This window comes from Piliocolobus tephrosceles, chromosome 1 (genome assembly GCF_002776525.5).
Source record: "Piliocolobus tephrosceles isolate RC106 chromosome 1, ASM277652v3, whole genome shotgun sequence".
NCBI classification, from domain to species: Eukaryota; Metazoa; Chordata; class Mammalia; order Primates; family Cercopithecidae; genus Piliocolobus; species Piliocolobus tephrosceles.
Window position 1 is genome coordinate 219,078,065 of NC_045434.1, and position 11,922 is coordinate 219,089,986.

The window sequence follows — 11,922 nt, forward strand, 5'->3', positions numbered from 1 at the left end:
GCGGTGCCGTCTCTCCACTTTCTTGGGCTGTAGCTCTCGGCCTAATTATCCATAACCTTCTGTTCGAAGACCGCTGGCCTTGCCTGATAAAAACCAGTAACTTTGAAAGCAAACTGGGTCTTAATTTTCCTTGACAGCCCTGCTTGAAGCATGCGGGCCGAGCTGGGGTTTAATTAAATGCACATTCGTATTCCAAACAAATTAAGTACAATTAAGGACTCTGAGTTATGGGTATCTATCACTCCGTGATGTTTTTGTAAAAATTACCCCATCAAGATCAAAGTCGGAGGATCCCTGCCTTAATTGCTTCATTAGGGCGCCGTGCACCAGGCTTCGCGAGCGCCGGCCCTGGTGTCTCTCTGGGAATTACTCAAACGACGGCCCTCACAGTAATTGCTTCCATATTTCTCTCCCGGAGACGTTCTGGGCTCCACGGATCAAATGCAATGGCTTCAGGAACCCACCTCGGCTCAGGTCCCCTCGGCAACGGCCGAGGCGTTTTTATGGCGCCTGCTCTGAGGCCCCACTGGGCTGGCTGGTGGGTGGGCTGCGCCCTGCCCCGCCCAGGCTTGGCCTCTGAGCCAGGGCAGCTGGTGGCCCAGGGAGGGGGGCCCGGGCCAGCTCACAGGTCCACCAGACAAGTGACCCCCGCCAGGCCTGCCCTCTACTGGCTTGACAGCCATCCTGGGGCCCTCTGCACTGCCCAGCCTTTCCCTCCTCACTTCTTGCTTTAAGCCATGCATTGGGGAGGGGCATCCCCACCCAAAGTCCTAGGTCTATAGGAAAAACCACTTGCAAATGGCTGCCAGGGCTGAGACCACTCAGGGGCAGGGACCCTGGCTGGCTCTGGTTCTGAGACCCTGAGGCCACTGGGCCAGGTGCAGAACCTCCCAGGCCCCGGGGCTGTGGCAACCCTGGCTCCACACCACCAGACCCTTCCCTGGGACCCACTTCCCAGCTCTGGAGCAGAAAGGAAATGCAGCTGCTGCCCCCTGACCCTTCCGGGAAGGGGTGCAGAGCCGTAGCCACCAGGGGCTCTCATCCTGGGCCCCAGCTTCTCTCAGCCCTGAGTGGACGCACAGCGGCCAGAACGGAGTCACCAGGGATCCAAGCAGCATTGCTGATGAAACAGAGGGTGTGGGCACCAGAGAACCTGGAGCCACCGGAACCACTTCTCGGGCTGAGTACACCCCGTGCAGGATCTAGAACATCCTTACCCCGAATAGGAGTCCTTGTTGATCCGAAGCTCACGTTTAACTGGGTGCCTGCACGCTCCTTGGCTTAATCTGGTCACTCCAGTGGGAGAACTCGCTCTCAAGGAGGCTCACCCTCTCCATAGATGCCCCGGGGCGTGAGGGCACCAGCACCCAGCCCTGGGGACTTGCCTCCGGTCTGGCCCCAGGGCCGGGCCCGTGAGCCTCCTCAGGCACTCTCTGCCTCCACAGCCCTGCCTCCTGCGGCTTCCCCTTTGTGGAGGGGGTTGGGGGATACCTTGGGACCCAGGTGGAGGCCGCCTAGGCCAAGGGTGTGCCCCATGGGGGTTTGGGGGTTGAATAATGTCCCCAAAAGGTGTGTTGGAGTCCTAACCCTCAGGACCTGGGGATGCGGCCTTCCCTGGAAGCCGGGTCATTGCAGACATCATTGGTTCGGATGAGGTTGTATCGGAGTAGGGTGGGCCTTACTAGTGTGACCAGTGTCCTTATGAGAAGAAAACAGAAGCACAGAGACCCCCACAGAGGGAAGACAGCCCCGTGATGGTGGAGGAAGAGGAGGGAGAGAGGCGGCCACAGCCAAGAGCTGCCTGAAGCTCCCAGGGCCTGGAAAAGGAGGAGTATCCTCTCCCAGAGCCTTCCCAGGGAGCCTGGCCCTGAACACCTGGATTTTAGGCTTCCAGTCCCCAGATCATGAGAGAATCAACGTGTATTGTTTTAAGCCGCAACAACTCAATGTGTGTTATTTTAAGCCACAGTAACTCAATGTGTGTTATTTTAAGCCACGATAAATCAGTATGTGTTATTTTAAGCCACAATGGTTGTCTTTGTTGCAGCATCAACAGGAAACTCATCCACACCCCCGGGAGGATGAGGCTCAGCGGGGGGGACAGGCACGCCCCTCAGCCTCAAGGCTCCAGAAGGGAGACAGGGGAGTGAGGGTGGGTGGGGCCACCTGCTCAGTCTGCGTCCTCCAGGGTGGGCCATCCCATCTGGTCTTTGCTGGTGACAACACATTTCAGATGCCTGGCAGCAACCTCAACATAGCCATCCTCTGCCCCGGACCCCTGTGGGTCCAGCCTGCCCTTCCCGTGGGACCCACAGGCGGGAAGCCAGGACCCCAGCCCCGGGCCCTGACCCATCTTATGTCGGACAGCTCCCTTCCAGGGCAGCAGGTGCGCTTGTGTCCTGACTTCCAAATGGGACCATCACAGGCACCCTCTGGCTCGTACAAGTGTGGGAAGCACTCCCCGGTGTGAGGGGCCACTGTGCCCAGAGCCACGCGTGCTGGCCAGAGGGTGGAGGCAGAGAGAAGAGACTGGGGCTTAGGGACCCTCTGGAGAGGAGCGAGTCTGCAGAACGGGGGCCGGTGCCCCTCCAGCCCCTACGATGGGCTCCTCATCCCCCAGGCCCAGGTGCCTCCCATCCCCTCACACACAGGGTCTCCCCACCCTCCTCTACCCCCCTCCACCCACCTCCCTCCACCCACCTCCCTCCACCCACCTCCCTCCACCTCCCTCCACCACCCTCCACCCACCTCCCTCCACCCCAGAACTGCCCTGCTTAGAAATGCCCCACCCGGAAGTGCTCCTGCCTGGAACTGCGATGCAGCGTCAGGGGCCTCCCTCTGAAATCTCCAGGCCATTCTCTGTCTGCTGCTTGGTCACCGTCACCAAGCATGGGACACAGGCCCCAGCTTCCCACAGCTCGGCCCCCACCCTTGGCTTCAGGGCCCCCACTTCCCCACCTTCCTCAGCCCCCGGCCACCCCTTCCCGGTCCTCCCATCACCTGTCCCCCTGAGCCCCAACGGCCTACCTGGCCTCAGCCCTCAGGGTGTCTGCTGAACCAGCAATGTCCACACTCAGCCAGAGTTGACCCCGACAGTCCTCAGGGCAGGGACAGGGACAGAAGGGGCCCCAGTACCTGAATTAAGGCCCCAAGCCACCGTCCCCCACCCATATAGATGAAGCTTCTGCTATGTCCTCGGGGCCCTGGGAGCCAAGGGGGACCCTTCTGTGTCCATCCCATGGCCACTTCCAGTCCTGCCCCCACCCTGTAACCACGCTCCCCACTAACACAGCACTAGCGGCTGTCTCCCAGATCCCAGCATCGTTTCCCAAAGTTTGATGTCTGGGGGTGCTCCTGGGAGTGGTAGGCACATCCCAAGGTGACCCCAAGTCACCCCCTTGTGTGACCACCTGCCCTGAGATTTGCATCCGGCCAGCAGCATATGGTACAGGAGCAAGCGAGTCACTCCCTTGCTCACACGTTATGAAGACATGTCTCCTGCTGCCTGGAGGAAGTGAGCTGCCCAGCAGAGAGGCCCCCAGGGCAGAGGATGGTGGGGCCCTAGGAGCTGAGAGTGGCTCCAGGTTGATGGCCCCAAGAACATGGGAGCTCAGTCCCGTAACAAGGAAATACTTCTGCCCGCTGCCGGGATGAGCCTGGAAGTGAGTCCCTCCCTAGTGGAGCCCGCAGATGAGAACGCAGCCGGCTCTGGGCCGGGGAACCGGCGCGGTGACGAGTGGGTGTGTGCCATCCGCCTGCACTGTGCAGTGTGTGTTGGTGCTGCACGCAGCATAGATCACCAACACGCGGTGCCTCAGAATGCAAGGACCAGGCAGGGGGCCGGCTTTGTGGGGAACTGTGTTTCAGCAAAATGAAACAGGTTTCCTTCCCCTTCCCTGACACAGGGCACGTGTCCTGTCACCTCCCAGGGGTCCACAGGAGCCACCTCTGCTCACCCAACCTGCCCCTTGCACAGGCCCAGCACAGCACCGCTGGCCAAGCAGCCCTGAAGGGTGAAGGCCCCATGCATGATGCCTAGGCAGCCATGCCCGCCCATGCCAGGCCCTTCCCACTCCCCACTCTGGCTGTGTGGCTCCGCCCCTGCTTCTTTGCCCCCCACCCCCCGTCCCTCCCGAGGGACACTCTTCCTCCTTCCTCAGTTTCCCCCTAAACGCCACTTGGTCTCCAGAGCCTTCTCTGGCCTGCCCAGAAAACAGGGGATCCTCTGCCCTGGGCCTTGTGCCTCCTTCACACACCAAAGGGCCCTCAGATCCCCTCACTGTGGGGCATGCGACAGCCCAGAATACAGGCACCTGGTGCCAGACCACAGACTGTGCGTGCAGTAGCACTTAATACACGCCTGCTGGTGCGTGCATGCGTGGGACAGGGCCAACTGTGGTAGGGGGCACCTTCTCCCTCCCCATTGGCCGTTCCACACCCGGCATCACCTCGTCTGTCACCCAGCTCTGGGCCTGCTGGTCTGGAGCACAGACAGTGGGGACAAGCTGTCCACCAGCTTCCTGAGACCTCAGCGAGAGCTGGGCCTCAGCCAGCCCTACAGCCCAAGGGAGCAGGCAGGGCTCTCCTGGAGGGTGAGTACCCCTCCCTAGGGACACACAGGGGCTAGGGTCACCACCGACCTCCAGGGGCCACAGAAGCAAGCTCCAAAGAGGGGCCAGCCCTGCTCCCCTCCCACACGGGGGGCTCTGCCCTCAGCACTGTCCTCTCCAAGCTGGGGCTGGAGTGGCAGGTTAGGGGAGGGGCTGCCCACATGCTTCCTCTGGCCCAGAGCTGCACCCACAGGGGTGCACATTTGACAGGCCACCTAGTGTGGCCCCAAGCATGGTGTGGGCATTTGTGGGAGTGTGAGATCGTGGGGTGAGGGGCTCCTGAGTGGGGGATGCACTGGCCGGGTGTGAGGGTGGACAATGGGTCTCATCTGGGAAACAGCCTAAAGCGGGATGAGTTGGAACCGGAAATTCTGTACCCAGAGCCCTCTTCTTCTCCCCTCCCCACCCCTCCCCACCCTCTCCTTCCCCCACCCCTCCCCACCCTCTCCTTCCCCCACCCTATCCTCATCCCGCAGCACAGAAGGTCCCACACCAGCGTCACCTGAGCCAAGAAGGTCGTGTCCTGCCGCAGAGGTGCTGGGTGGGGTCCACAGGGCCGGCCACAGGGGAACAGAGCACAGGGTGGTTCCGGGGCAGATCTTCAGGAAGATGCTGAGCAGGGCCCGGTGGCGTCCAGTGCGGCCACAGATCCTGGGCCTGGGAGTGGAGCCGTCCTTGTAGTTATGGACACAGACGATGGGGAGGGGACCAGTTGGGTCAGTGTTGGTCACTCAGAAAATGAGTCCCTGTGGCAGTAATAAATGTGTCAGGAAAACCGAGGTCTCGAGAAGCCCTGGTCAGAGGCACGTCCTGCCCACAAACAATGACATGCATTGAAACAGTGGCTCTGCTGGGGTGCTGGGAGCCTGGGAGCCTGGGAGGCTGGGAGGCTGGGAGGCCAGGAGGCCGGGCCACTGGGAGACTGGGAGGCTGGGAGGCCGGGAGTCTGGGAGGCTGGGAGGCTGGGAGGCTGGGAGGCCGGGACACTGGGAGGCTGAGAGGCTAGGAGGCTGGGAGGTTGGGAGGCTGGGGCCCTGGCAGGCTGGGAGGCTGGGAGGCTGGGGTGCTGGGGTGCTGGGAACCTGGGAGGCTGGGAGGCTGGGAGGCCAGGAGGCTGGGTCACTGGGAGACTGGGAGGCTGGGAGGCCATGGCACTGGGAGGCTGGGAGGCTAGGAGGCTGGGAGCCTGGGAGGCCGGGCCACTGGGAGACTGGGAGGCTGGGAGGCCGTGGCACTGGGAGGCTAGGAGTCTGGGAAGCTGGGAGGTTGGGAGGCTGGGGCCCTGGCAGGCTGGGAGGCTGGGAGGCTGGAGTGCTGGGGTGTTGGGAGGCTGGGAACAGGGGAGCCTAACCCCAGGAGTCCAGGCAACCAGGCCCAGCCCACCCCTGAGATGGCCACAGAGGTTATCTCTACCCAGATGTACAAATGCCCCTACCCAGGCAGCTCCCTCCCACCCCCGGCTCACAGGCACAGCAGCCCCCAGCCTCAGCTCCCCGGAAGGGTGGGGGCTGTGGGTGATGCTCTGGAGGGAGGCAGACTCCTGCGTGTTGAAATGCACATCCCTCCCCGTGCCCACAAAGACGCCCCGGCACGGCCAGCAGAAGCCATAAAAATGCAAAAACCTCGGTGAGTGTTTGCAAAGTTCACCTGCCCACCGTCTCCAAGCGGGCGTCTGGAATAATGAGATCAAAGGCCACTGGGGCAGGGGTGGGGGAGGCAGGTCGTTACCATGGTTATTTATTAGTTTGTTCATTCACCCCCTGCTTGGTTCAGCCAAGATTTAAAAGAGTGGTTACTGTTTGTGCGTGTGTATCAATAACGGGTTCACAGAACACTCTGCCAGCAGCCGCCGCTGCTGCACTTGACCCCACAGCCTCCATCCAGGCCAGATGCATGGCTCTTGTCCCTGGAGCCCTGTCCCCAGCCTGGTACTGCAGTGCTCAGCTCAGAAAGGGGTGGGGGGAGAAGCCTGCCAGGCCTCCTATGCCCTGCTGACGTCCTCCCGGCGTTCACACGCTATCCTCGGCATCCTAGTGTGAAGAGAGAATAGGCCACTGCTCCACCCGGCCATCAGACGGAGTCCCACTCCTTACACACTTTCTATTACAAACCAGGAGACCGCCTCCCAGTGTCGTGCATTGCATAGAGTCCCCCAAATTCAGGCCCATCCAAGCCTCAGAATGTGGCCATGTTGGGGGATGTAATTAGTTAAGGAAGTTGAGATGAAATCGGCCTGGATTTGGGGTAGGCTCTAATCCAACGACTGGCATCCCTGTAAGAGAGAGGAGGATGCATAGACAGACAGACAGACACACACACACACGCACACACACGAGGACAGAGACACACAGGGAGAAGACCGCATGAAGGAGTCAGGGCTGGGAGCAATTCGGCCACAAGCCAAAGACCGCCTGGGACCAGCAGGCGCTGGAAGGGGCCAGGAGGATCCTCTCCCGGAGACGTCGTGGGGAACGTGGTCCTGCCGGCACCTCGATTTCCAAATCCCACCCTCTGGAACGTGGTCCTGCCGGCACCTCGATTTCCAAATCCCGCCCTCCGGAACAGGGAAAGGATGGATATTTGTTGTTCTGAGTCACCAAGTTTGTGGTCCTTTGTCCCTGTGTGGGCAGAAAGCTGGCCAACAGGTTGGTCAGGACGCAGCTCCAGGTCCCCTGTGTAGCCACCCGGCAGACTTGGCTCTGCCTCTCCTCTGGGAGTTCCCTCCAGCATCTGCAGCCTCTCTGAACCCCTTCCCACCGCGGGCCTCGCGGCAAACCCTGCCCGCAGCTACAGAGAAGTCAGCAGGACCCACAAAAACACGTTCACCGAAGTCATCTGCCCAGGGCGGAAAAGCGTGGCTCCACCCCGCCACCCCGTCCTGTTTCCCGGGCCCAGGGCTTGCTCCCCAGAAAACAGGGGGGCCCCCTCACTAAACACCAGCTTGCTGCTGTGCCTCCCAGGAGGTCCCCATGTGGAAGTGGCCCAGCCCGAATGGGGGTATCGGGGCTCCGGTGACCACTGCGGGCGTGTGTGTTGATTCTGTCCTGGAGATACAAGAGGAGACAGATGGGGAAACGGCGCGGTCAGCGTCCGAGACAGGGAAATACACGGAACCGTCCATTTCCAACCTGGGCAGAGAGCATTCAGTGGGGAGAAGGACATCGTCCTTTCGAGAACTCACGTCCCATCTGCCAGCTGAACTCACAGCACACAGGCGTGCTGGGATTTTGCTGGACGGACGAGGTAGGTGGCGAGAAAGGGGCCCAAACGTCAGCTTCCACAGCAACCCTGCTTTCTGGGAGCCCGGCCCAGGGCTCGGGGAGTCAGGCTACCATCCGTGAAGGCCAAGGGGGCTGACGGTTGTTCTTTTTCCTGCAGGTGAACACGAAGCCGTGAGGGCGGGCGCCCTCCCTGAGCCTGTGACACTTCCCTTTGTCCTCTCCCTCCACCGGGGACATTGATTGCAAGTGAAAAGCCACGAATCTAAGCTTGACCGCTATTTGTTTTCCATAATGGTATCTTCTCAACCTTGAAACTACTTTCTGTTTTGAAAATTATCCGGCATCTGAAAAAAGCCGCATTTGAGGACGTGAACTGGCCAGGGTCCCTGAGACTGGGAGCCAGGAGCAAATAAATGAGTTCTGGGTCTGCCGGTGCAGCCAGCGGGGAAGCGGACAGGGGTTCCTCCCGGGCACTCGCGCACCGGCCCCCTCTCAAAAGCCCACAGCACCGGCTGCCCCCACACCAAGGGCTGGGTCCCAAGCTTTGCTGCTCCACCAGGAAACCAAATCCAGCAGGCGCTGACCTCTGGACTCAGAGATGGACTCACACCCACGAACAGACACAGACCTGGAACCATGTGGGAGGGATGGGGCTGGGGAGAGATTAAGAGGGGCTTGAGGTCAACATGAGGTCAACATGAATTACCCAGGACGGGTGTCCACAGTGGGTACCCGAAGGCCAACACGTGCACGTGTGGGACACACAGGCATGCTCACAGGCAATCATGTATGAAGGTCACACACACGCACAGGCACACGCACATGCACGCGTGTACCGGGCTCCCAGGGCACACACACACACGCACAGGCACAGGCACATGCACGCGTGTACCGGGCTCCCAGGGCACACACACACACACGCACCGGCACAGGCACATGCACGCGTGTACCGCGCTCCCAGGGCACACACACACACGCACACAGTCCCAGCACTGAGGTCTGGACAGGGCCTAGCAAGCGCCGCCCCCACGATGGGCCGGAAAGTGGATGAAAATGCTTGCAGAGGGGCCAGCATCGGTCGAGCCCAGCCCAGCCCGCAGCTGAGGCTGAAAGGGGCCCCAGAGATGCACCTGGGTACAAGCTGGGCCCTGCAGGTCAGCAGCCCCCTCTGTACCATGAGCCTGCTGTTCCCGGGATCAGTCCTCCCCCCGACACAGGCCCTGCTCACAAGGCTAGCTGTGAGGATCTCCACCCTGCCCCTCAAGCAGGGGGCTCTACCATCTGGACAGGCCTGGCCCCTGCCCAAGAGGGCCCCTCAGAGGCTCTGCAGATGGGTGAGACCCCGATAACAGCCCAGGGGACAGGACACGCTGGCCGCACCCAGCCCCAACCCCCAGCCCGAAAGCTCGGGACTCTGTGCTGTGCCCCCAGCCCAGGTGTTGGGAGACAGGCTCTAGCCAGGTGCATCATGCATGGTAACGCACAGAGGGCTCCACGATGGCCCAGAACGGCCGCTCCCCCAAGAGCCAGGGACACTGGAAAAGGGGGACTGGCCTGGGGTGCAGCTGTGTGCCGCCCAAACGGCCAGGGCAGGGTCCCAGCAGGGCCAGGCAGCCTCAGCCCCACGGGCGGCTCGCCGTGTCCGCCTGGCCGAGCACAGGCTGGCGGCCCATTTGCTATTTTGAGGCGATGGGCGCAGCAGCTGAACCACTCAATGCCACCAGGAGCCGGGTGGGGGGAGGAGGGCAGAACCTTCAGAACTAATGTCAATTTTCTGCATCAAATATTTTGATAATTAAACAAAGCTGATCAAGAGAGGCAAGCAGCACGGCTCCGGAGCTCAGGAAGCAGAGCCCATTAAATAGAGGGGCCAGAAAGTGCCCGAGGCGGCAGCCTCAGATTAATGGCTTGGCGGTAATAGATTTTCCCAAGCTCAGCCGCACGGGGCAGCCGGGGCAGGGCGCGATCGGAGCCGGCGCCCGGAGACGCCGTTAAAGGAGCAGGGATGGTAAATCAAGGTGCCCACGCGGACAGTGGGGCCGGCCTCAGGCTGAGACCCACCCACCCGTGTCTGACCCCAGGTGACTGCTCCTGGGGTGATGAGGAGCCCCCGGACCAGCGGGCAGTGTGCTTCCGGCATGAGGGGCGGCGCAGAGAGGTGGAGGAGACAATCCTGGCCTCTGACCTCTGTCCTTTGGCTGCACCGATGCACGTCTGGGTCCCGGGACAAGGACCCATGCCCCTGAGGGTGCCCTCTGTGCTGCCCACAGAAGGAAGGTCAGGCTGATGGGGCTGGCCAAATTCATGCCCCAGACCTCGCCCACCTGATGCCCGCTCACATCCCCACGGCTGTGAAGTATGGAAACCAGATGAAGGAAGCACGTTCCGGCCCAGCAGAGGCCTGATAGGCTCACACTGCAGGGATGGGTTAGATGTGGGATGTTTTCCAGGACTGGGGGCATCGTAGGGTAATAAAACCCAGGGCTCCGGGCCGGCCCAGTCCTACGCCGGTGCCTACAGCTGACCTGGGGAGGGCGGGGCTGCATGTTTGGGGAAGGCGCCCCCGGGGACCCTGGCACTATGGGGAAGCTGGACTATGCAGGAGGAGGCCAGTGTGCGGAGGAGGCCAGTGGGCTCCACCAAGCCCCTCACAGATTCTTGGGGCCTCTCTGTGAGATGCGAGTGTGGGAACTGCCTGTCAGGTGGTCCTCCGAGAAGCAGCATGGCCATCCCTTGAGAGAGCTGGCCTGGGTCCAGCATGGCCATCCCTCGAGAGAGCTGGCCTGGGTTCAGAACCTCCTGTGTGCGGATTCCCTGGGCTCCATCAGCCTTCGAGGTCTAGGGCACGCAAGGAGTGAGGGTGCAGGCACCATTCTTTCTGGCTTTCAACAAATGCTTACTGGGGGCTGTGGTGGGCCAGGCTCAGGAAGACAGCTGTGGCCTAGGTGAGTGAAGCTCCCAGAGGGACCAAGGGGCCATCCCTGTCTACACAGCAATGGTTGTGCAGCCTGCAGTCCCCCAAGAGGGGCTAGCCCGTCCCCAGGTGCAGGATCATGGCCTGTGTGCTACCTGCTGGTCTACACCACCCTGACAGCAAAAAAGCATGGGGGGTGCTCTCCAAGCTGTGCTGACTGAGGCTGCCCAGGACCAGCAGCGATGCAGTTGCCTCCTGATGCCTCCTCCCTGCGGGGCCTGTGTGCAGCTCTCGGGTCGAGAGGCCTCCTGGAGCTCACAGCAGGGAGTGAGCTGCGAGTCCTTCACCCACGCCCAGTCGTGGGGTCTGGGAGCTCCGCGCCAGGGAGGACTCCACGCTCTCTCGGCCACCCTCCCTTCTCATGGCCAGAGGGCCCCAGCAGTGGGACTGGCCAGAGGGCGCCTGGGGCACCTGGAGCTCTCGGCTGCCCTCTTGGTCCTTTCCCACCTCATGCCCCATTGTGGAAGGGGAGGCACCTGTGTGTCCTTCCAAGGCCACGAAGGGTAACACAGGGCTTAGTCCTGGGTCAGCATGGCCCCGATCACCACTCCCTGCCCTAGCCCCAGAGCCCACGGAGGCAGGTTGGGCCCAGGGTCCTCCTCCAGCTCCAGCAGCCCCGCCAGCTGCAGCCCCCAAACCCTGTGCCCGCCCCCACCCCTCCAGACAGGCATACAGGCGCCACCACCCCACACAGGTTCTTACAACTAAAATCACCCCATCTCTTCTGTTTTACATCATTAGGAAGCAGAACCTTTCCGTAACTGCCTGGTCGCCCTCTGGATACAATTTTTTCTCCGTATGGACATAGGTTGTTCTAATTAGAATCATGTATCCTGAGTATGCCCCAGTTTTTAACTGGCGCACACCGGCCGGAGCCCGGACAGGCAGGAGTGTGGGTTCAGGGCCAGGTATGCCAGCAGGGAGGGCTGGGCGGTGCTGGCCGCATGTGCCAGGGTCTCCCTGTGCTTGTAGAGTGTGTGTGCATGAGTGTGTGCTCACGTGAGTGTGTGCTTGCGGTGCGCACACCTGTTTGCTTGCCAAGTGTGTGTCCACGCACGAGTGTATGTGTATGTGTGTGTATGCTCACACGCGTGTGCACCCTGCCCAGCGCCACACA